General features: G+C 43.9%; 1 pseudogene; it reads right to left on the bottom strand.

The window, feature by feature from the left end:
- Positions 1-227: 227 nt before the first annotated feature.
- LOC111221331 overlaps positions 228-26,723 on the bottom strand; it is a 60,907-nt pseudogene continuing 34,411 nt past the window's right edge.

Raw genomic sequence — 26,723 nt, 5'->3', positions numbered from 1 at the left:
GTATTATTAAGCAAAGGAATACAAGCTTTATATAAGTTTTAATTCATGGTTTCACGTCTAAGTCCCTCTAAACGTCATCAATATTCTAAAACAACGAACAAGAGCAGTTTTGCTCCTCACAAAGTCGGTAAAACCGAGGTTACCGTTGTACTCACCTGATCAGAGGTGACCATTGTTCCATGACCTTTTTTTCTTTGGAAGACGCCTCATCTCGCCGCCCAGTGCCCTCAGTTGGCGCCCTGGTTGAAGTGCTCCAGCACGGTGGCGTTGGTCCTCTCGAACAGCCACTGCTGGCTCGGGGAGGAGGGGTCGCACGTGTTCATGAAGCCCCGCCGCTCGCTCGGGCTGCTGTCGATGCAGCTGTTACTGACGGGGTGATACAGGCTCTTGTCCTGGAGGAAGGGCAGTGAGAAAGAGAAGAGCCTAAGTCAACTGGTTTTTGGGTTAATTGTTTGTCCTTTTGTTTCCCACAGTGCTGCTCTGTGTCATTACTACACAGGGTAAAACTCAATACCTCTATACATGAAAATGTTTTTATCTATCTGGGTCTTCAGTAATGTTCCCTGTGTGTCTCGTCTCTGCCGTTTCATCGCTCTTTGTTCACACTGTGTGGGACATGAGGAAACCTGCTGGAAACCAGTTGCTAAACTGAGTCAGGTCCACAGCCTCTGAGGTTTGTTAAATCAATATGTTTGCTTGTTTCTCGTGAGTCACGCTCATTGCTGCTCACCAAAAGAGACCTTTCTAAGTCACGTGGCGCAGCAGGATGCAGCTCTTCATGAAGTGCTCTTCACTGTGGTTAAAGGTCCTGAGTGTTTTGTTTTGGAAAAAAAAAATTATCTTGAAATAAAGCAAAAAAAAAAGCTGAAATGGTTCAGTAAGGCCCCTCTTTGCTGACGAATAAAGAAACATTAGGTGTCCTTTCTTTGGAATATGATCCGAGACGACCCAGATGCTGCGATCGACCTTATGTCTTTGCAAAAACAGGATGTTTTGTTCTATTCAATATATTGATAAAGCTTCAAAACAATGCTTGAACATTGTGACATCTGACTGTTGTAGATGAAGTGTTTAGCTTTTTTGTTCTTCAGCCTTGACCTTGAAAACGTTTTTCTAAACTATTCATAATGGTGTAAAGAGTGCAGATATCTTTAAGTCTTCAAAAAACAGGAAGCCCGGAACATCTCTTTAAAAGCTCCATATTTTCTTTTTCTTCTTCTGTGTTTTATTTTGAAGTGTTGATCCATAAGAAGATATATTTGTGGTTTTAACAACCAAAAACCATCTCAGTGTAGTTTTACATCTCCTCTCTCAGGCTTCTCTCTGGAGCTCTAGTAACAACAGGTCGGTGAGCCAATCAGAAGAGAGGAGGCTCTGAGCCTCTCTTCTGATTGGCTGACTGTTGTTTGAGTGATCCAATAAAAATAAAGCAGATTTCAGGTAAAAACACTCAGAGAAACCAAATCCTGCAAGGTTTGGATGGTGGGTCCAGGTGGGCGGGGCTTGGTGACTGCTTTGTTGTGACATCACAAAGTTCCAGAAGTCCTGACGGCTGGTTTTAAGGCTCAGTTTCTGAATACAGGCTGTGTGCATTTCTCTGTGGACTGAGGCCTTAAATTTTCTAATTCTATCGTGTACATTGATCACAAACTATGGTTTCTACCATCTTTCATTAACTTGATTTTACACAGCCTCCTGTCTCTGATGAGATTTAGTCACAATAAATCAGGGTTTTGACTTGTGTGTTGTTGTAACACCTTACACAGTCATCTCATACATTTTTGATCCATAACTAGCACAGATTTAAAGCCAAGGGTTGCAAAACAATCTGACTGTCAGACACTGAGATATAAGGCCTAAGGGTGCACCAATTTGTTTAGTAATTTAACACGACTGACATGTTTTTGTACAAACAAAAGCTTGACACTAAAATCACACACACAAACAATCTTCACAGAGTGGCTTTAAAGGAACATGGAGCTGGTGAAGTGTAACTTGTATCTGCTGTTTATGCATCTTTCAATTTTTCCCAACACTTAATTAGATGTTAGCAGATGGCCAGAGTAATGCTGAAATGATTCATTAATTAACGTAACAATGCTTAACTCACCAAAGAAACCTCAACAGAAAAAAACCCCCATTATTTTCTACATGTAGTACAACTCCAAACCCTCAGTCTCCACTGTCCTCAGTACCTTCCTGTAGCGCCACAGCTGGTTCCCCTTCATGCCGTGGCAGTCGTACAGGGTGACGGGGCTGTTGTGGGAGACTGCGTCAAAGCAAACCTTCCTTGTGTGCATGGGGTCGCCCACTCGAATATCTTCCCTCCAACCAAATGTCAACACCTGCAGGGAACACATCTCAGCTGTAACCAACAGTGTAACCTACCAATTTTCTATTAGCTTGTGGGCTTGTTGCAACATCAGAATATTGACATGCATATATTTTGATAACATGCTAACGCGTAGCGCGTGTAGCGTCTGGCGTTGACAGGTAACATTAAGCATCTGAATTCCAAATTAAAACCACGCATAAATTTCCTAATCTACTCGTCCTGCACAACCTAACGCGCATGACTGTGCCACCTGTACGTCGTGGCGACTAACGTCTGGAACACAGTGCAGTATGTAAAGACCCCACGTCTCTGCTGTCTACATCCATGTCTGATGTGCAGTCGTCCAGGCTTTGGAATAAAAAGATAATCATTTCACATCTTGGAATATTAGCTTAAAAAAAAAAAAAATTAGGATTAGCATCTGAAGCTGATGGGAATTTGGTCACTGACTTTAGAAGTATTCTCCCATGAAATGAAGTTTTGAACAAGTGGCCGGGCAGAAGATGAAAAGTGAGAGCATCATTAGAGGCTTTAACAGGACTCATCTTCTCGGGGGCCATAAATATCACTATCAAATTTCACGGCAGTACAAGCAACATTTACTGAAATATTTCTCACTAGGCCACAGTAGCTGGATTCCACTAGAACGGAACTGCTGAACAAAGTGAACTTCTTTGGCTTCCCAGTGACCGGTTCAGAAAAAATAATTAGGACCAATGAGCATCAACCATGCGACATAAACAAATTGTATAACTGTACATGTCAAGTAGCTCTAATCTCTCAGGACAGGAAATGAAAAACCCCATTAGTAAATTTACTGGAGAAAGAATGACCCTCACCTGTCCATGACTCCAGCCCACCTCGCCCCGCCCCTTCACACAGCCCTCCAGGCGGATGGGGCTCCCCGACACAAAGTGTTTGATCTCCATACACATGTCGCTGCCCACGTTTCGTATCTACAAACAAAAACAAAACAAAAACACAAACACATGATCACATGGAGTCAAAATAGAAGAGATCCATTCACTCGTCCCTTCTTAACCGGTGCACTGACCACTGCTCTGACTGTCGCACACAGACGAGCGTACGTTGCTGAGCGCTCTGGGGTGTTCAGCTCGCTGCTCAGTATCCACAGCAGCGCCCAGAGGCTTGGCCCCGGCAGTTTGTGGTTTACAGGAGGAGAAGGGGGAAAAAATGTTGTTATTGCAGACATGTTTCATCACAAGATTCTTGTCTGCTGTTACCACTGGGAATTTTGTTATCACCATCTCCAGCTCGAAGCACGCCCCTCTGCTTTCGACTTGGATACTTCTCAGTGGTATTTCATTTCTTTTTTTTCAGTAGGTCAAAAACACCTGTGTTGAATTGAACATGATGTGCGCCTTGTGTTGGTCATCTTGGTATCCGGTGCACTTTATTGCACCATGCACAGTCCGTGCTGCCTGCAGATCATTCCACACTGTTGCCCTGCCTGTTCCCAGCTTCAGGAACGCTGCTCCATCTGCCTCAGTCGGACTTAGTTAGTTGGGGAAGGAGCCTTTAGGCATTAAAAAAGTTTCCCAGAGAGTAAAAGCTGCTGTAGAAACTGCTGACATTTCCAAACAATAGCTCAACTTTTTTTTATTTTTAACTTTGCTTTCAGCTAAGGGACAATCTTTATTTATTTTTATTTTCCCGCTTTCTTTTAAATAGTTTCTCCTCTTACTTCTGTCTCTGATGTTTTTCTTTTCATCTGAAATAATAAGAAAATAGACGACCTTCCTTTAAATGAACATATTAGTGCTGACAGTGGGTGGGAGTTCATTACATTATTATCAGACGACTTCATTCTCCCACGCACCTGTCAGTCAGGTGTGCATTAGAGCATTAGAAGTACATGTCTGAGATGATGAATCTTGCTGAGCGAATAAATTCAGATTGACTGATGATGTTGTGAAACCAGAGATGTACAACCTTTCAGGATCAATCCCAGCTGTTAATTACAAGTTTTGAGTTCAGCTGGGTCATTGCTGCGCGCCTCCAACCTTACCTGTGATCTGTCAAACCAATCTAACCAATCTCGTCAAAGCGGTTTCGTAACCGTACCTCTCCCCACGCGGCGGCGGGGGGCTCCACCGGCGGGGAGTGTTTGGGCAGATCCCAGGCCACATCGCTCATGAACCACTTGAAGCTCTTGCAGTTGAGCCGGTTCCTCAGCTCCTTCTGCACCGTCATGTCTCCCGCCGACAGGTGGCGGTACTCGGGCCGGCGCTGGTAGATGTACTCGGCGTATTCGTCCATCCACACCTCCGCCACGCGTTTCAGGTTCTGAAATAAAAAATCAAAGACAGTCAAGTGGATGTGTTTCCCTACATAAAAAGTGAAAAAAAAACATCATAGAGAAATCTGGGTCAGGGCTTGTGCCCCGCCCACCACCGCTGGTGAAAACGCAGTGCTGGTTAGCGGAGGAGACGTTTGAGCCTCAGTCAGACGCAGACTCTGAGATTGTTGTGAACAAAATCAGCAGCTAGAAGACGCATCAGAACGGTTAGCATAGTTTTCTGTTTATGTTGTTTGTTAGCTTGTATGTGGCAGACACAGTGTTAGCGGTTGTGCTAATGCTAACTCTCACTCTCTGTCCTGACAAGGTTTCAGGTTTATTTAGCTCCGCCCCCCCAACATCATCTGTGAAACACTTGATTTCCGTCGGCGCCTCAGAGAGTCTGTCCTGACAGCGGCATCCATTTTTTTTTGACTTGGAAAAAAAAAAACCCAACACGACGGCAACAGTTCCTACTTTGCTGCATCTGTGAAAACTTTTTGACAGTCACTTAGAGCCAAATGTATTCAAGCTGAAGTGGAAGAAATGTTAGCAAATAAAGAGGTATAACCCTGGATTTGTGCAGAGAGCAGGCCTGAGTTCATTTTAGTAAATGTTCTTATGTAAATGTTCATCTGCAGGGAGCGGCTGATTCAGGGCCATCAGCATTCCACCGAGGTCCAGTCTAAAGACGGTTGGCCAGAATAAAACAAAAAAAAAGCAAAACAAAAGGCCAGAGCCTTTCAGTTGCATACTGAGCCAAACGGAGCAGAGTTCCAGGCTGCGGCAGGAGCATACATAATGAATGGTGTTCAGCTACACCTCGGATGATTTAGCGCTTTTAGACTATTTCCCTTTCTGTGTAGGTGCTTTGAGGGAACAAAGAAACTTAAGCCCATTCTTCACAGGAGCACCTGCAAAGGCTATAAGTCGCAGATAGTCGACACACCGCGCGCTGCCGACTCTCATCTGGTGGTCTTTTGTTGGCGGATGCTGAGCGGAGTGTAAAGTGCTTCCACACAGGGAGGAGAGAGAGAGGACAGTACTCAGGAGAGGACGGGGGAAAACATTTGTTTCACTGAGCGTGTGTGTTTACGTGTACAGTGCATGTGTTTGCAATGTGTGGTGTTCATGTGTGTGTTTACTCGTGCTCTTGAGCTTAATTAGAAGGTTCATTTATTCCATCTCGTAAGCTGATGTATTCAGTTACGCCTATTTTAGTTCAGTTTCATTGTTTGGTGAAGTTGAGGGACGCAGATGTTGTTTTTACAGTGTGTGTGTGTGTGTGTGTGTGTTTGCGTGAAATGACTTCTCCCGACTCCTGAATATTTCCTGGGCTGAATTACATTTAGTTTCACATCAAGCCATATTTCAGTACAGCACAAAGCCAAATGTGTTGTTTTTGTAAAAACCAAATTGAACTCATTTAAATGCTGAAGAGCCTCGTGTGTGTGTGTGTGTGTGTGTGTGTGTGTGTGTGTGTGTGTGTGTGTGTGTGTGTGTGTGTGTGAACACTGGAGAATACTAATACAATTAAAATCAGTTTTACCGATAAGATGTCACTTTTTGGTTTTTTTTGAGTAGTAGAGTATAATTGGATTTTGCTTCATTTGTTGTTTGTTTAATCAAGAAGAATTACTGATAAGAGCTTTTTTCAAGAGACCAGAAAAAAAGAGGAGTAACTACTAAATGTAAGAGTAACTACAAAATATGAATGGCCTGTTATACGCCGAGCGAGATCGTGTACTGTTGCTGTCAAAGAGCAACATCTGACAATACACAATCAGACATGATGAATGATGAGAATATTATTATGAAGCAGCTCCGCAGCTTTAAACGAGCAGTGTTTTACATTCACACAAAGGAAGGATAAACTTCCAGGGACGTTCTTTAATCTGACCCTGGTTTAAATCATTCAACATGAGCTAATACTGTCTGGGTCAGATTAGTTCTGCTTTCACTATAATACAATCCTCTGTGGTGTCGTGGCTCAGATGTGACGGACACTGAACCCCGGCATCAGACCGTCAGAGAAAATCTGTCACTGATCTGCTGCATTGTATTTCGTCATGAACCGTGGAGGCGCACAGCGTGAAGAATTACCTTCGCCAAGCTGATCCCGCCGGGGACCTTGTAGGGGACGTACTTCCTGTAGATGTGTCCGACCCTGGAGCAAGGGATGTCCTCCATCCGACCACCGCACATCCACACCTACAGAGACACTGTTGTGTTTAGAAGTGTTGTCCATCTTAAAGATTCAAAGACAGAGAAGTGAAGGTAAAGGTAAAGGAAGGTGAAGGGGGGCGGGCTCAGAAGGAAGAGGCATGAAGTACAGAGGGTCTAACAGACTTATAAATCCTGGGAGACTAGAAGGAGAGGGGAGTGAATGCAGAGGGCAATAAAGATGAGATGGCAGAGCGGGGGAGGAGGAAGAAGAGGAGGCACCAAAAAACCAAATGATGATATAACGATAGCCTGACTTCACCTGAGCAGCAGGGAGAGAGAGAGAGAGCTGGGTCAAGCATCTTATCACAGCGTTTAAACTTTGTTGGTATTAGAGAAACACAAGGAGCAAACTGGCAACTACAACAACAACTGCAAAGTGCAAAAGCTTTTCAGGAAAACACAGCATGCAGCGTCTTTGAATGTTTTTTTTGACATTGTAGGACGAGGTTTTAATATGTTTTAAGCAGACTAATGTGCTTGTCTTGAGCAAAAATAAACCTCCCTTTACAGCAATTTGCCACATTTCCTCTCCTTTTAGCTTGTCTATCTCTCCCAACAGAGGCATCCAGCAGTGGCTCCTCGTTTTAATCCTCCAACTATAAGGAATAACAGCTGTGATGATTCTTTTTCTTGGCTGGCAGTGTTGAAAATAAACCGTGAGAAAGAAAGGGAGACGATGAAGAGGACGGAGAAGAAAAGAAAGACTTAGAGACGGCAGGCGAGACGGGGAAAAAAAAAAGGGGGGTTTTGTTTTCAAGACAATAGCAAAATGAAACTTGGGGAAATGAAAAGCTGGATTTAAACATGACAACAAACAAGGGAAGTATGGACACAGAGAGGCGCCGTGCCTCCAAATTGTTTCTACAGAGTGGAGGCCTTTATATGTAAATAGGATTTACGCCGTTCTGAAGGTTGGAGGCGGGCTGAAGCAGAACGTGGACGGAAATGATGGAACATGAAATACGTGTGTTTTACATCTGACTTCATGGAGTTCAACAGAGGAGTCTCCCGCCTGTCCTCCCACCACGGTAACATACACAGCAACATCAATCCCATCCTAATATATGCTTCTTAATGCTAACGCCCACAGTGCAAACCAGATATCTCACAGTAGCATAAGTCCATTCAGCACATTCATGCTCACAGTGGGATGAACTCATTAAGTGCCTTTTTTCTCCAGCTAATATGCTCTTCCATCCAGCGTTGTAATGATGCGGTGTATTAGTCTAGTATTAGTTGTTTATTTTTTCACTCTGAGACACAAATGGTCCCACTTCAATTAAACACGGACTCAGTTTTTGAGTCATTACAGCACTGTGTTCCTGTATTTAACAACATTACACTGACACGCTGGTGGACAACAAAAAAGTCAACATTTCAATCTCTGAAAGCCAATTAGCCTCGACCCTGCAGCGCGAGGTGAAGACGCTAGATGCTAATTATTGTTATGAGGAATTAAACACTGACGCTAATGTTTAATAAAAGCTGCTGCTTACAAGGTCAAGAATGAACCGTCAAGCTCACATCCACACCTCCATCCATCTGTCTGTGATATCCCTGGTTCAGGTTTGGTGGTGACGCATTCTGTCCTAACACTGCGGAGATTTAGAAGTGTGAGAACAAAACCAACAGTTAAATGTTAAGTGAAAGGCCCCACATCCTCTTACGAAACCTGCTTCCAAACGTTTCCAAATGAGATATGTAATCTTTCCAGCATGTTCTGGTTCTACCTCCAACGGGAGGCGCCCAGCAGGCATCCCAACCCGATGCCCGAACCCCCTCAACTGGCTTCCCCCTGTGCTCCTGCCATAACCGGCACGACCCCCGCGTTGTCATCACGGTCACTGCAGCACCACCACAGTCTCTCTGCTCCATCAGAGAAGGAGAAAACCTCCAGTACCAGTACAGATCACATGAGGCTACAGAGCTCAGCTGATGGTGAGAAACTACAGAACAACAGAACTCACTCCGGCTGATGAATAAAACATACTGCTGCAAGACAAAATGCAGAACTGACTTAAAGTGCAACTAAAACTTGAGTTGTCTCTATCGATGTCTGAGAATAAATAAAACATTGGTGCATACAATTCAGTATAACCGGTATTTCAGCGGCTCTGTTCGTGTGTTTGCCTCCACTACATGTATAATAACGACCACCAGTCGATGTAAAGTCAGGGATACAGAAGCTTTAAGGTTTAAGATCTGAATGGACCGACCCTGTGGTTTTTCTAATGTCAGTTTTTGTGCTCAACTTGTTTTGGCTCCTGGTTTTTTCATCCCTCCGATACGACCGATGTATACCTGACCTTAGTTGTCATGGTTACAACCTCCTCTTTATACTTCATCACCGCCCCTTTCCCTTTGCTCCTGTCATCATTACTACAACCACTAGATGTCGCCTAGCAACAAAACGTAACTATGGGTCACAGTAACCGGCCGTGCAGACGACAGTCTCGTACAGATGTCGGTAATAAGCGGCGCGCAAGAAAGTTTAAGTATGAAGTTAGTTTTCTCAGGCCAGAACAGACTGTTGGATGGTGTTGTCATGGAAACACGCATCAGAAAGCCAGCGCATCATCATACTGGGACTATTTTATCAATCACACCGCTGGCTGATATGTGAGGTTTTATCTCTGTAGCTCATCCATCCAAAGCTCTGAATGCCATGAAAAAAGAGAAAGAAAAGAAAAGCCTTTAGAAAAGTTTTCCTCTGCCAACTACTCGCCAGTTAGTGAACTTTTACTCTGAATAACCACTTCTTTTTTTTTTCTCTCTCTTTTTGGCTCCATCCATGGAGGTTTAATTATTTGTGCCCGCAGAGCAGCTCTGTCTCTGAGAACTGTTTGCATAACTGCAACTCCAGTCTGCCGGAGCATTATAAAAGAACCCACCGTCGCTTTTATGCCGCGCGCCGTCGTCTCACTCTGCGTGTAAGGTCATATTTCCTCCACGCTCTGCCAGGCTGGAGGTTCTGACATTATCTCGCTGTGTGAGCCGCGAACGCTCGGTGCTCCCATGCCAGTGTCACCGGGATGGTGCTTTAGATTAGCTGTAACCGCTGAATGAAGCGATTGTGTTTCACATGCGAGCGGGGCCTGGCTGTCTGTGGGAGCAGCAGTTTGGTTGTAAGGATTAGTATGAGAGCCTGTTAATCTTCTCACCTCAGGAGACTGGCTGTCTGCGCTGTATCAGCTAATGGGGATCTTAATAAAAAGGAAACCAAATTGAATATCTGAGGGTATAAAGTAGACTTAAGAGGCACAGCTAGGCATGTGCTGATAGCAAAATTTAATAGTATGATAATCTTGACCAAAATAATAACCTTGGTTTGGGATATTATCTCAGCAATTACTTAAATAAGATGAAAAGCCTCAAAACAGTATTGAAACATAAGAGCTTCTTCGCACCAGGCTCAGCCGCGGGGTCACGGCTGGTCTTAGTCGAGGCCTATCATTCATTTCACGCTGACAGCTTTAAATGTGAGAAATCCTCACCTTTTGTTCATGGCCCAAAAAACCCTGTGTGTGGTTATCCTTTTTGGATTTTGAAGGTTAAGGTGGAATTAAACCTCTGCATCTCAGTGTACGGTGGTGCGGTCACAGGTGTGGGAGATGATTTATGGTTCACCACCACAACACCAGACAGATGTGTCAGATGTTATCAGGCCGTGTGGTGCTTTCATTATCCCGCTCAAGGAAAAATGGCGTTGGAAATGACTTTGCGAGATCTCGAAATATGTCGAGAAAAGACGGTGAACTGACTTTTCCTCCTGAGTGTTTGGTGTTGTCTGCACTGGCGTTGCTAAAAATCTAACGGCAAAGTTTGTCGTTTTCTTCCAAAATGACCCATTAGAGCATTTTCTGAGAAATGTGGCTGGTCATGGTTGAAAGAAGTTTGAAGTTGGGGTGGGATGGGAAAAGTGACTCCAAAAAAAGGCTTGTTCTGTATATTTGATTCAGTTTGTCCATTCACTTCCGTCTTCTTCCAGCTGTGTGACTGATTGTGTCCGGCACAGAGAACATGTGCAAGGAAACGTTTTGCTGAATAAGACGTGAGGAGAAAATGAACACGCCGCTTCCATTTCCTCAAACTGCCCCAACTGTCACCGGCCCTGCTGCTGAACCTGGACATAAACATGAATTACCATGTTTTCAGTTTAAAAACTCATCACTTTTGCCGCGTTAACACCCGGCGTCCTGGTTTCCGAGCCCCTAAAACGGAGACTTTGCGGAACGACGCTGACCCTGTTTTAGTCTGAAGGGGTAAAAACTGAGACCTGGTGAAAGCATCATGGATAACCAATTACAAGCGCTACTGATCTTGTTGCAACTAACCCACCGCAGAGTAAGAGTCTACTTCCTGTTTACCCGCAGACCCGTGACATGCGTGTTAGTATGGACGGAAATTATTTCTGCTGAAACGCTTGTCGTTTTACAATGAGAACATATCACAGTAGTTAAGATGTGCAGGAAAAGCATCAGAACCTTAAAGGGAACGTTAGAAACAAAGCAGTTTGTTCAAAGTCAAAACGAAGACACACTCCTTGTTCTTTTATAACAAATAAAGTCTTGAGAGAACAGATACATAAAACCTTAGATGTGCCTGAGAGGAGAGGAAGATGATGTCATTGCCTGGGGACAAGTGTAATTTCAAAGAGAACATCTTTCATTATGTTTATGACCCTGGTGCAACAGCTGCGGAGTCACAGGACGGAGAGTAAATACTGTAAAAGACAGAAATCTCACGTGTCTCTTGAACCTTCAAAACTGCATGAAATAAAAAATTAGATTTTTTTTTTTTTTTTTTTACCTTGAGATCTCGTTACTGTTCTCCTCCCCAGATCTCCAGCCCCGTGTCGTATCCTCCCAGCTCCCAGAACACTTCCTGTCCCCGGCGAACAGTCCGCCTGCCATCACAGTGACCTGCAGGACACACGGATCGCAGCGCGCAGTCAGGACGATATCACCAGTTACGTACAAAGCGTTGAGTTTTTCCTCAACGCGTCTCGCCTGTCAAAGAAAACCTCTAAACTGATGAAAGACTTTTTCACTTTGTACCAAACTAAATGAGCTCGTCTCTTCATCATAATCCTTGAAATCAAATGCATGAACGAGAAGGAGACGTATGCAGACGGTGACGCACTTTATAAACTTCCTCTCTACAGGAGAAGGTGTTTCATAAGATTAAATATGACGTGTTCAGTGAACTAAGGCTGCAAAACATTTTTACAGGAAGAGAAGTGACGAAGAATCCGATATAAAAATACTTTAAATTGATTTCTGTAACATATATTTGGCGTATACCAAGAGGAACATTTAACACGGGGACACAGGATTAGAACTGAGACTTCTTTTTTTGATGTCTTTAAGAATGAATCAAACTAGAATCACCTCCACCACCACCTTGTTTCCCTCCGAACCAACTGAGCATGTGTGAAACAGAGGTGAGTTGCAGGTATGAGGTATTTATGCACATGTTCTTTCCTGTGACTCTGGCTCTCCACTGCATCCACTGCAAGGAGGAGAGTGCGGCGTTAGTCGACTATTTCTCTCCTGATAATGACGACGCTCTGAACGATGCAGAAGCAATTAACCCACAACACAGCACTGTCTGCTGTGACAGGCTCTGTGCTGCCCAGCGCAGGGCTTGTTAGCTGTTGTGTTGCTGCTGCACACCTGAGGCAGAGAAACTGGGGCAGCAGGTGCAAACACACATACATACACACACACACACACACACACACACACACACACACACTTAGATTTCTTGCGGCGAACTTCCTTCATCAACTGGATCTGATCCTTAACCCCCACCAACTCTCTCCAACTCACGCCTTCCTTTAGCCTCTGAATGTAACACTAATCTTTACAATCAATCAAAACTCAAGTGGATCTTTCTCATCTTTTCATTCCCCAGAGCAATTACGCTCCTGTACAATGGAGAAATATCACAACACACACACTTACACCTGGTTGTCATAGTGACGGGCTTTTCATCAGGTAGAAGTCGGAGGCAGGCAGCCAGCAGGTCGTCTGCTCTGACCAAAGTCGTCTATTAGGAGGATCAATCAAAGGGAAACTGGGCAGCTACTGAAGCGTCGGCAGAGAGAAACGCTCCGGGGCTTCACACGCCACATGAGCGGCGAGCACACATACGAGCCCGTGGTGGTGACGCACAGTGATCACAAAAACATTGCAGGGGTTTGCTCCCATTCAGCCACGAGAGCATCGGAGGGGTCAGTCACTGATGTTGGGCGACAAGGCGTGGTTCACGGTCTGTGTTCCCGCTCATCCCAAAGCTGTTTAGATCCGGGCTCTGTGCAGGGCCAGTCAGGTATGGACCTGACTTTGTGCCTGAGGGCATTTGTCATGTCGAAACAGGAAACAGTCAAACCGCTGTCAAGAATATCATTGACGTTTGACTCCATTGTCCACATACTTTTGGCCACAAACGTAGATTGTAGGAGTCAGAATTCCACACTCAGTCAAACTGTGTCCTCCACCGACTCATGCTGTGTTTGTTTTCCCTGCATAACAACAGCAGCTGCAGACTTATGTCACTGTTTACACTGGATCCTTTGGCCAGTGTTGCTGTGCACTCAGAGGAGCTGCAGAAGAGCTCATAGTCCAATATATAGTCAATTATTGTGATGCACATACACTGGAGGAAACATGGCTGGGTACACAGTCTGTGTAGCCAGCTGTACTGATTAAAATGTAATTAATTTTAACGATAACACAGCCATGAGATGGGTGACTGAGAAACCGTGACTGAAACATGTCTTTTACTGTGAAGCAGCTGCGGTCAGACGATACCAACGTGTTTCATTTGCCTGGATAACACCCCGCTGCTCCAAAAACATTAGTCTAAATTCATATCAGTATGAAGTTGAGCACACAGGATCAGTTTGAACCGTTGTGGGGGAATAGACTTAATTACCGCTGAGACAAAGCGAAGCAGAGGAGTCGACCGAGCTTCCAGCTTGATACATTTCAGCTTCTGTGTGTGTTGTGCTGCTTAAGACAGAAAATATAACTGTCTGCACAGCGCTAATTACTCTCAGAATCATATTATTGTCTGTTGTGCAAATTTCACAATTTAACTGGAAAATAAAACCACAGACTGTAAATACAGATGGGCGTGGCCTCTGTGATGTCACCCACAGGTTTCTGAAGAGCGGTTGTGAGGCTCAGAGTGAGCTGCTCCACCGACGCCATCTTGGTTACGTCGTTTTTAAGACAGGTGACTTATGAAATGTGTTGTGATTCGCTGAAATGCCAGTATCACCGTTAGCTAGAGGTTAAGATTCACCTGATGCAATTCTGTCACTAAAACATTTATTTCTCAGCCTCTGGCGCAGATAGAAACATGAAATAAGAATAAAATGAGAGTTTAAACCTTTGGCTTTCATTGTAAATCATTGGCTTCACTCTAATGCTCATCGACATTTTAAAAAATATAAACAACCCTTAAAAAAAAGTTTAACCGAACTGAGAACATCGACAAATGTGCTGGTTTTTCCAGCCATATACAATTTCCAAGGCAAAGCCCCAATGATTTACAATAAAAATCAAAGGTTTAAGCTCTCAGATGGTTTTTATTTCATGTTACTATCTGCTTCAGAGGCTGAGAAATGAAGGTTTTTAGCAGGTTTTTATCAGGGCGTCTTAGCTCTGGGTTATAAAATGCTGCTGACGTGTCTCGAGCCGACAGTGTGCACATATCGATAAAGAAAGAAAAAAAAAAATCACAAGTGAGAATTATATGCAACCTTCTTTTTGAAGGTGTTCCCACGTCCAGTGCTGTGGGAGAACCACTGGGCACAATGTTTAATTCATGTGTTGACACAGTCTGTACAGTTAGAGGAGCACTGCAGTGAACCAGTGAAGTGGCTGCTCTCGGGGGGGGGGGGGGGGGGGGTTGCATTGCAGCCACTGTCTTGCCTGGTATATGAGCACATGGCTTTCCACCCTACAGGCCTCTGAGAGGTAATGAAACACTGGCTTTGAGTCTGACTGCACCTCCTACACACCAATCTAAGTGAGGTGGTGGTGGTGGTGGTGGGGGGGGGGTATACGGTTGTTAGGGGATGTTGTTCTTTGCCAGACAGACTCCAGTTGGCTTGTTAAGTGTGAGTGAACGGATTGAAGGCCGATCACACACTGCAGGGCAGTTTGTCAGACCGACGGACTGGACTTCTATCTCCCGTCACAACAACAGCAACGTAAACAGGTGGGAACTTGGCCTTCATATTGTAGAGTAATCTACCGAGAACATCCCGGCTCCACAACTATAAATATCCGGGTTAAGCCAGGAATTTGATCCGGTTTTGATGTAGAAACCGGATCAAATTCTTGGCCATGTTGTTCTTTTTACAGATGAGCTGGGCCGAGGGGGAGATGAGGGTAAATTAAAAGCTCCTGGAGGAGACAGAGACACCATCGTTAAACCTCACTGGGCTTTGAAAACCGTCATTTACTTTCAGCCAAAACAAAAATGCTCATATTATGACAATAAGTCGCTCAGCTGTCAGTTCGTGTAAAGCCTACAAAATTTAAATTTGGTATTGGAAAGAAGCAGCAAGGAGAAACTGTCCGTCAACTGCACGGAGTGATAGATTCCATCTTCGTTTAGGTCGGCTGCAGCTTAGGGAAGCAGAAAGTATTCGTCACTCACTCGAAGGGTTCACTGGGGTCGTCCCTCAGCAGCTCCGGCGGGATGGGGATCCGCTTGTAATACATTTCCCAGTCGAACGCTCCTCGCATGGCGTCCCCCGCCTGCGTGTCGTAGCCAAAGTTGTCGTGGTCGATCACGTCAATCATCGGACACACGATGGTCTTCCTGTTCTGGGCGATCCGGTCTGAGAGACAGAGAGAGAGAGAGAGGCAGATGGTCGGTGTTTCAGTCAATTAAAAAGTAGTTTCCCATCACATATTTATTTGTTCACTGTTACAGGTTTTATATGTGTGTTTGTATATTGTATTAGTGTATCCCTCATCCACAGCGGTAAAGGAGGAAGCCAGGAAGAAAGAAAACAATTATATGTGTGTGTGTGTGTGTGTGTGTGTGTGTGTGTGTGTGTGTGTGTGTGTGAGTGTGAGTGTGTGTCTGTGTGCTTTGCCCTTTTCCACTGAGCTCTTGACGCATGTCAGACGCAGATCGACCGTTACTGAGGAAAGGTTGCCAGTCTGTTGACGCGGGGCACTCAGTGAAAAAGAGGTTGACGAGGGATAAGCAACTGATGTAACAGCTCCTGCTGTCATCTCCACTGCTCATCATCCAAAATGTTAGAAATGTGGATTTTTTTTTTTTAGCAGGGTCGGGGAAGATGTTTTGACCTGTGGCACTGATTTCTCCCTCAACACTTCTACAACCACCACAGTGTATAAAGAATAAAAAACAACACGTTTAACAATGAACTGAAACAGCGAGATAAAACTAGACTATTAAATAACACAAGAATGTAATCTGGTGTTTTTATAATAGGATTTATAAAAAAAGGTGCCTGAATAAAGATGTTTTGGTCACATACTGTATATATAGTTAAAGGTCCCATATAGTCTAAAGGTCTGTGTCCATGTGTAGTGTGATTATAGATCAGCTCTAGCTTCTATATTAATACTGTGAAAGTATCAAAGCCTCAGTCCACAGAGAAATGCACACAGCCTGTATTCAGAAACTGAGCCTTAAAACCAGCCGTCAGGACTTCTGGAACTTTGTGATGTCACAACAAAGCAGTCACCAAGCCCCGCCCACCTGGACCCACCATCCAAACCTTGCAGGATTTGGTTTCTCTGAGTGTTTTTACCTGAAATCTGCTGTATTTTTATTGGATCACTCAGAAAACAGTCAGCCAATCAGAAGAGAGGCTCAGAGCCTCCTCTCTTCTGATTGGCTCACCGACCTGTTGTTACTAGAGCTCCAGAGAGAAGCCTGAGAGAGGAGATGTAAAACTACACTGAGATGGTTTTTGGTTTTTAAAACCACAAATATATCTTCTGATGGATCAACACTTAAAAATAAAACACAGGAAATTTGTAACATATGGACCTTTAATATAATAAAGCTTTATATCTGTTAATGTTATTTAATTCCTCACAGGAGGCCAAGGAAACCTGGTTCTTGAGCCACAAATTTTAAACTTTTACAAGGTAACTTGTGCATCATTCAGGTTGAGTACTGCAGGGTCCTGGTCCTTTAAATGTGTGTTTTTCCCCTCCTTTTTGGAATAGCAAATTATAGTTCATTATAGATTGTTATATTGTTGTCGTTTTAATGCTGCACATTATGCAAATTAGCAAGAAAAAAAATGTAATTTTACTAATCATGTGGTCTCAGCCACTGTCTCTCCATTAATATTCAAAGTGCAAGAGCAGACTGTAATAGACAGAGTGAATGCCTGTTCATGTTACTCGCTGGCAGACACGGGTCCTACTTGCACATACTGTGTAAACAGATTGACATTAAGGTAATATGGGTCATAAAGTTTGTTGTGAATAGTTCTGTGGCGCCACGCTGAGAAACAGAGCTCCTAATGGAAAAGGGGTAATTGAGGAAGGGAGTTCAGGGGGTGAGCAAGTCCATCAGCTAGAAAAGGAGGCACTCAGCCTCACGGTAGGGGTTGTGTGTGTGTGTGTGTGTGTGTGTGTGTGTGTGTGTGTGTGTGTGTGTGTGTGTGTGTGTGTGTGTATGTCTATGTGTGACAGTGATTGGTTCTGTGTATGATACAGCAATCTGACAGCAGCAGAAGTAGAGCAGATATCAGTCTCTGGTCTACTTCAATCTGTGAGACAACCATGAGGGTGAGGACATTTTCACAAAGTGAGGACATTTTGGAAAAGAGAGGCAACATTTTTCGGAAAGTGAGGATGTTTCTGAAAGTGGGAACCTTTTTGGAAAATGACGACAATTTTTGAAAAATTTCTCAAAATGTCCAAAAATGTCAGAAAACGTGGCACATTTCTAAAAATGAGTGAGAACATGAACACTTCAGCCATCCTTCATTTTACCATGTGATGATAAAACTCAGCTTTTACAGTCATGTTATGGCTGGAGGATAGGAGATGTATTGCATTAGCACAGACCCTCATAAATATTGACATACAGTATATAAACGTGCGTCTGTGTGTGTGTGTGTGTGTGTGTTTGTGTGTGTTCCTCACCCAGCAGCGGAGGCAGCCAGTTGACGTTGGCCTCACAGTGAGAGTCCAGGAAGGTGATGACTTCTCCTTTAGCCGCGGCGGCTCCCAACAAGCGAGTCCTGATCAGCCCCTCCCTCTTCTTTGTCCTCAAGATGTGAACCTTCGGCATCCGCATCATGTACTCCTCCAGTGGAACCTTAAGGTGCTCTGCACAGAGGAGGGTGTGGGGGGAGAAAGACGCAGGAACACTCAGAATATTGTTTGCAGCTGACATGTTTGACAGTGAGGATGAAACTACAGAGTTGATCCAGAATTCGAGGCTCCTCATTTCTTTCCTGTGTGAACTTGTCCTTTAAATAAACCCGTGCATCTCCAGCACAGAGGTTACATTGCAGTGGTTACTGCAGCACTCTGTCATGCACAGGCAAACAGTCCAGTGTGTACCTTGCCTCTTGCCCACTGCATGCTGGTAAGCGGGACGGGCTCCAGCCCCCCCCTCCCCCTCCCGCACCCCGACACAAGATAAGCGGTTTAGAAAATGGATGGTTGGTTGCTGCAGTAGAAGTGAAGGACACATTCAGGATGGGGGGGGGGGCTTTTCAAACAACTAAAAGTTGCACAGTTCCCTCGATGCCTCTGCATCAGAACTCCCCTTCATACTGACAAAGAAGAAACAAATCACTTTCCTTCAGTTTTCTGCCTGTGGGAGTTTCACATTTTCAACGCAGACATTACAGACAGAACATTAAACCACACAGGCGATGAATTAGTCTGACAAACTGTAAGAGAGGGTTTACTTCACTGATGCAGAACAAATGTCTTCAAATGAAAGAACGAATGGAATTTATCTGGCGTCAGTTCCTGGTCTTTGAGGAGCAAAGAGAAACAAACAGGGTGGATCAAACTAACTTAAACCAAACATACATGCTCTCGCTGTATAATATACATCAACACTTTTCTTTCCTGGATGTTGTTTGCTAGTAGTTGCAACAAATGCCCGCCCTCCCCAGCCACCGCCGACAAATGCTGCAGGCTTCCTTCCAGCCGAAGTGTAACAAGCAAACAAAAGGCTCGAGCACGTCACAGCCCACAGGTTCGTCTGATCAACATCGCCAGGTGGACGGATTTGATTTTGTAGGACGGCTTTGGGACCTGTAATCAAATCCCATCCATCACTGAAATCAAGTCAAATATCTCTATGGGCAGTTACCTCTAGTTCAGCTACCATTAGTCATAGGAGCAGGTGGGTTTAATGGCCTCCCTGAGAAGCTAAGGCTTTGTTTGTTATGTGATTTAAATGAGACTGAAGATTTTCATGGTGTATTGCTCTTCCTCGCTGCTTTGTATAACGATTTAGAGGCTTTTATTCATGCGCCCTTCATCTCTGTTGACATTTGTTTGGATGATTGTGAAAGACTTGAGATGTATTTTTGGAAAGGAGCTTTTTCTACTTTTTTAGAAGAGATATAGTTTTCTGTTTGCAGATGAAAAGCTTCATGCAAGAAGACGTTTTCTGACAAATGTGATAATCGCTACCAATTGATAAGCTTTGCACACAAAAGATCAACCTTCATCCAAACCTCAGGTAGCACGGAGGCGTCTTCAAAAAGAGATGTTTGACAGTAGAGTTGGCTATCTCCGCTCCGTATCACCTACATCATCTCAGTTGTGGAGGATGTTTTTTTTTGGAAAGCATGTCAAAATTTGATTTTTTTTTTTTTTTACACTAATATTTCATTGAGAATAAGAGCACAAGCCCTCGGTGCTTTCACTGGTTTGAACAGAAATCCTTTCCAAAGCAGTCAAACCATGAAATATTACTTTGACAGCTTCTTTACAAAAAGCCACAAAAGACTAAGAGAAGTTGAAATGTTGACCTTTTAACTTCATCCTCTGGAAACTATTTACTTTCATGCCAATGGGCGATCTAACTGAGCCGAGGCCGACTGAGATGAAGAGAGAGAGAACGTGCTCTGAGGAGGTGCATTTTAAAAACATGCAGACAACCTGCAGCTGCAGGAAATATAACTGATGATGGTTCTTTCAGTGTCTGCGCCACAGTACAGCTCCACATCCCCCCAACGTTCATGAGTGAGCGATGACGTTACAGCATTGGTCGGCCAAGTGTTGGGGCTTTTCCCATTGGCTGTTGCTCTTTCAAAATGATTTGGTGCCGACATTTTCTAATACGCCGTCAGAGGGCGTTTCCAGTGCATCCGCAACAATTTTCATTTTCAGACCCGAAAGCAGCTGAAAAAAAAAAACACCCCCCAACAAATGACAAATCCAGTGAGTTTTGGGACAAAACCTTTGCTACTTTCCAAAGAAGAAGAGTCGCCTTGTGAGCCAGATGTATAACTCTCTCTGTATCTACTATTCAGTTGCAGAGGAGCAGCAGTTTGTTACCTAGACAGAAGACAGAAGCTGTGAGACACACAATAAGAAAGATATTCTGCTGCTTCTAACTTCCTCTCTCAGTGACTGTTTAACAAGTAAATACAGCTGGAGTCACGGCGGCGCCGTCATGTATGTGTTTGGAAGTGACTGCTGGTTAACATGTCATCATAATGGGCTGCATTTCAGTCGCTATTTCAAACTCGACAGAAACAGAAAGAGAACAGCTTCATGGGGAATTCAGCTCTATTAGAAGAGTTTGTGATCACAGAGAGGAGGAGACACAAACAGATAAAGGGCAGAAACTGTCATGAATATGCTAATTAGCGCATTATGTCGTCTGGTGACATTTAGCAACTTTTCGAGCAGGCTTCAGCTAACTTCCATTGGAAGTAGTTTTCAACTACGTCCTCAGGTTTGCACACGGTCGAGCCGTGTACTGACCTAGTCTGGTTTATGATATTGTGAGGGAGGGTAAAGAACTGCTGAGCAATGCTAAATGAGCCGGGCCTTCTTGTTTCCATCCGTCCTCACTCCCATCTGTTCTCTCCGTTTCTTCTTTATCTCAACACATTAAGAATAAAAACTCAGTCAGTTTTTCCTCACAGAGAAGCACAAGAGGTGAAGAGCCGGACAGAGGACGCGACAGGAATCATTCTCTCCGACTTCAGCACTGTTATCACTGCTGTTGATAAGTGATGACATGGAAGACAAAGTTTTTGCCACTGTGCTTTTCTCTCAGTTATCCAAGTGTATTTTCTCTTCTCTGGTTGGTTTTACAGTTTAAGGGAAGTTGAGCAGACGAGACATACTGGTTTATTCATCTATTCTCATTCTGCAACAATCTTTATAATAATAATTTTAATAACATTATTAACGTAGCACTTTACAAAACAACACTTACAAATAACAGAAAAACAACTAACACAATTAAATAAAAAACAGTTAAAAGCAGGGCATCCTTCCATCCATCCTCCACATCTGCTTGTGTCATGTGCACAGGAGAGTCACTCAGTCACAGAGGAGGCACATAATACAGACCGACAGCCACTCACCTCACCAGCATGTGCTGTGGGAGAAAAGTGATGCCAGAGGAAAACGCACCTGGTGGGCGGTAAGAAACCGCCTTAGTGGGAGGTGATGGAGATAACCTCTGCACCACCTTGTTACCCACTGTGTCCAGTTCCATTTCATACACTGCTTTTGTTGGGTTTTCTCTCCCTTTACTTCTTAACTTGGCAGGACATACTGTTGAATTCAAGATGAACTAAGTTACTGGCTATTTTCAATATAAAACATGTTCTAGGACACTTAAAGGAGCCATATGTAAGTTCTGCAATTGCTAAATTAGCCAATGTTAGCATTAGCAGCTGATTAGCAGTCTCGGCAAAAGCGTCGGCCATTGTTGTGTTTACAAGACAGAAGATTATGATGCGCCCTCTGAGCAGCTACTTCTTCAGGGCAGACTGGACGCTACAGCTAGCTAGTTAGTTAGCATGCTAACTTCAGTGCAAGAAAAGAAATAATAGAAAAAGAGGCAAAACAAGAAGATTGCCTTCCACCTCTGGAGACAGCTGTTGGTGAGTAAATGAAAAAAAATTTGATGCTGAACTTTCACCGTTTCTTTATACGCCGGTAAGTGAACAGCTGATAATGCTAACATTAGCTTTGTAGCAATAGCAAAACTTTCAAATAGTTTCTTTTAAAATGAAGAAAAAGCTGAAAAGCAAACTGAAATAGTTTGGGTTTCTTGGCTGCAAAAATCTATGTGTGAGTGCACGGAAGAAAGTCTCAGTGTTTGACTTGTAGCTACTTTTTAAAACTATAAAGAGGTCTATAGTTGTTTTTCATAGCTATATATATATATATATCACACTATAGCAAGTGTGATACGTGCTCGACGCTCAATATTCTGGTTCAATTCGACTCTGAGAAAGAGGAAAAATTAGATTTTTGCAAGAAGTAAATGTAATAATCAATGATGCTGTGCAGAGGCACATAGCTGCTGCACTCAGTTCAGATGTTACACACCCCCAGCCTCACTGTCCGCTGTTGGAGCTGGTGCCACTGAAATGAGGCTTTAATACAGCGATCAGTTCAGCGAGTAACCGCACTCTCTCCTCAACCTATAATCCCTCCAAGCTGTGTGTGTTTGTGATGCAGTTTACAGCCATGACACTGTTTTCTTATCTCCTGCTGTCTCTCTCTATATCACTCCATCAAAAGCCCCCCCCCGTCCTTCCATCCCCACTTTTCCAGTGAGCAGTTTTTGTCTCTGGACTACTGAAGGTCAGCCGTATTTACTTTCCATCGCTGTGTTTATTGCGTTGCACAGCAGCTGACCTACACGCTGTAAAGTGTGACATTGCAACAAGGGCAGAAGGTGCTCTGTGAGGTCGGCGTCAGACTGTGAGGAAAAGGCAAAATGTCCTCCGTGTATGCCTCCGCAATAAATCAGCCCATTAAAAACTGACCGCTACGAGGCCGACTCTGGCTCTTTATGAAGGCTCACACTTACATCATCCCACTAATGACAGGAAGCGAGGCGAAATTAATCAACGAACATTTGCCCCATGTGTGAAGAGAACTTGTATGGGGAGAGGTAAGGGGAGAGAGAGATCAGAGTATTTAATTATGATTGGTTAATTTTCCCTGAATAAATTGGAATACAGCTCATACTGTTTACCGAAAGCAAGGAGGCAATTAATCACGCTAATGAGAGCGAGCTGATGTCGGCAAACACATTAGTCTTTATTAGAATGTGAAGCAGAGGAGATTGGAGGGCTGAGGTGTCATGGATGTCGGGGTCATTTCACAGCGAGGAGCGGAGGGAAGAATTACTCACACAACATGGTTGGAGAGAAGAAATCCAGACCATTTATTCAGCACCTGAACTCCCACTATACCATCCATCCCTCTCTCTGTTTGCCTCCCCTCCCCTGCAGCCTGTCACTCACACATTTCTCCTGTGGACGGCGCCGGAGCCGCCCGGACCTCTTTCATCTGCCCACATGGGGCCACACTCAAACATGAATTAGCTGTTAGCACATGAAAGGCCCGGCAGTTGGCCTCAGGCTCTTGTCAAAGTGTCTGTGTGCATTTAAAATGTCATTGATAAAATGTACACGCGTTACGCTCGTCTCACTTCGATGACTAAAACCAACATCTGCCGACTGGAGCGTTTAAAGGGGCAGTTAGTCACTTCTGGTCTTCCTCTACATCCCAAACATCTTAACTGCAATTTGTCCCCTCCTACCAAGTCAGTAATATATCTTCTTTAAAGCAAATGATTGGGCTGAACGAAGACATCATGTGTGTTAAGAATAATTCACACGCTAAACTAAAAATCCGTAGGGGAAAGAAACAACAAAAGAAATGATTCGTCTTCCAAAATGAACCAAATGACTCATAGTCTTTTCTGATCTGCCACCCTTATGGTTACGGGTTGGTTAGGTTCGGGCAACTAGAACTACTTGGTTAAAGTCAAGAAAGATTCCTGGTTAAAGGAACTAATCTAGCTGATGGCTGGAGACAGGAAACAAATCAGGGTCTGGACCTTTGATCTTAGATTAAATTCTTTCTAAAGACTAATTTTGTGCTTTTTTGCATATGTTTGTAAACATGCCTATATTTTTAAATTGTGATTAAAAAATACATAATTCATATTTCCATGTATCGCCCTCTAACAGCCACGTGTGTAAATACATTTTAAATTGATGACCAAAAATTACAGATGGGAACTTTAAATTTTATCAGGCTCCATGTTTCAAACTGTATTAATTGATTTCAATGTGATAAGAGCTGTTGGGGATTACAAGTGGGCTTCCTGCATTAGATGCAGACACACACACACACACACACACACACACAAATACCACCATCAACGTCCTCCCTGATGCCTTTTCTAAAAATTCAATTAGCTTTGAGACACAGTGGATTCAACACGGCCCGCTGAGCTCTGTTTCCAGGGTGGTGGATTAATCCCCAGACGCGCCACATCACCAAAGACCGGAGCTTCTCAGTTATTCCCTCAGCAAAAATATTCCAATGCCCTTGTGAACTCCATTAAACTCAACTGTCAATTTTTTTTTTTTCCTGTGCCAGCTTGAGTTTCTTGCTGCTATCGTTAAATTAGTGATTCTCGAAGGGAGAGCCTGAGCATGTTGTAGGTCAGTGTTTGCTGCACTGACAGGAAGCGCAGCTAGGTTATGACGCCGCATGACAAACCAATGACGTCATACTTTAGCATACTTGCATCTCAGCAGTCCAGTATCACTGCATCGCTGCCGTAGCCGGAGTAAACAAAAGGAGGAAGATGGTTTACGTGGCATACGGCGAAGGTGGTGGAGACTCATTTCCCCACCTCCTCTGCTGTCTGCTGAACACATGTTTTGTCCCACGTACCTGAAAAGTGTCAACCCTCATACCTGAAAACCCTGGAGTTGCTGTCCCTGAACATCTCTTCTACTCTGCCGCCCCAATTACAGCTCTACTGTCAGGTGTAGCATCACATTAGTCTTACTGGTAGATCTTTGCCAAGTGTTAGTGCACATCAGTACTCCGGGGCTCAGACTAGTACGGGGATTATTAAATCCCTGTTGTTTGTTCATTTTCTAAATATAAGCCGTTTCTAAAAGTGCAGATTGATTTAATATGCATGAGCAAAAACTGGGGAAAATAAGAAACAAATACAGTTTATATGGTGTATTATTTATAGATTTCTCTCTTCCTTTACTGTACATACACACTCGCATGCAGCCTGAACCGTCAACCTGAGTGACTTCTCCCATCCTTGTTGTGTTCACTGTCTCAGTTAATGCAGGAATCGGGAGTTTGCTAAACTGTGAGTCAGCAACAGCGGCGTCTTCCAGCAGCTAGCACTCACTTGAGTAGAGTAGACCAGAGACGTGTGCATTTATTGATTGACAGCTGTGAGCTCCCACCCCTGACTTTAGCCTTCTCTGATTGGTTAAAAGTCCAAGCGTTAGAAAAAGAGTTAGATAACAATAAATGTGTAAAGTTAAACCTCCAGCTTTTTCTTCCAGAGCAGCCAGCATCTGCTTTTCAAGCGCTTCTTGAAAGACAAATACTTTATTCATTCCTCCGCTACCCCTCCACAGACATGCAGGTGGCAGATAATGGAGGAAATATCAAACACATTTAAGTTCTCTTGAACACTTGGCATTAAACAGCTGTTGGAACATTTTTCAACACTTGTTTTTGGGTGATACATTCACAAGGAAAAAAGCACGTAGCAGAACACAGCAGCTAAAGTAGGACTGTGATAGTGGTGAGACCCTGAAGGCCAAATCAGACGGAAGGGAATTTGCCAAGTGGCTTTTAAATAAATCCCTAGACTACATTTTCTATGTTATAACTTAATGCTGAAGCCAATTATACATCGGCGGAGCTACAGGAGACGTCATGTACTTTGTCCTCACACAGTAAACGTGACTCATCTGGTCCTCTCCTCTTCAGAAAGACGTTTGAATCGATCAGCTCCCACTGATGGCTCTACATCGCTAAATGGCAACACTCAATTAGCTCCTTTTGTCCTCTGTCGTCTGTCTCCCTCTCAACCTCCCTCTTCATATCACTCTCTCCGTCACACTTCACTGAGCGCCATTACCCCATTATCTCCCTACAGCCTCAGTCACATACACAAACAGAAACACACACTCTCGCGCAATGCCATGAATGAATAAACATGCTGAACTTTGTTCAGGCTTTCTGCATTGCTGCCTCTCCCTCTCCCTCTGCTACTCTCTCTGTCTCTCTCCCTCTCCCTCTCCCTCTCTCTCTCTCTCTCTCTCTCATTGCGCTCGCCTGTCCCACAAATCGTCTCCTATCTCCTCATCAGCACGGCTTCCTCTCCTCACCTCTCCATCATGCAGATGGCGAGGCTGCCGCTGTTGATAAGACTGTTCAAAGTAGCTGCACAGTGCTGACAGCAGCTTTCTCAGGCAGCCAGAGCAACTAAATCATTTATTAAACTGTCCTGAAATTTAATCAGTTCATTAAGTACCAGCGGCCACCATCCAGCCCGAATTTCCAACATGTAAAGTTTCATAATCTATTGGACAGATTGCTGTGAATTTCACTGAGCACGTTTATGCTCCCCAGAGGACGAACCTTTAATATTTTGGATGCTCTACGAGCTTTCCTCCAGCATCCAACTCAGTTCAAATAGCTGATTTTGCACATGACACATCTCATACTCTAACAGATAAGATTGCTCTGAGATTCACTGAAGGCATCCGTGCTCCCCTGAGGATCAACCCTTTACATTTTAGACGTTCCACGATCTTTCTTCAGCATCCAACTCAGT

This window comes from Seriola dumerili, unplaced genomic scaffold (assembly GCF_002260705.1).
Source record: "Seriola dumerili isolate Sdu_G_001 unplaced genomic scaffold, Sdu_1.0 BDQW01000086.1, whole genome shotgun sequence".
In the NCBI taxonomy this organism is placed as follows: Eukaryota; Metazoa; Chordata; class Actinopteri; order Carangiformes; family Carangidae; genus Seriola; species Seriola dumerili.
This window is presented reverse-complemented; position numbering and strand designations above follow the sequence as displayed.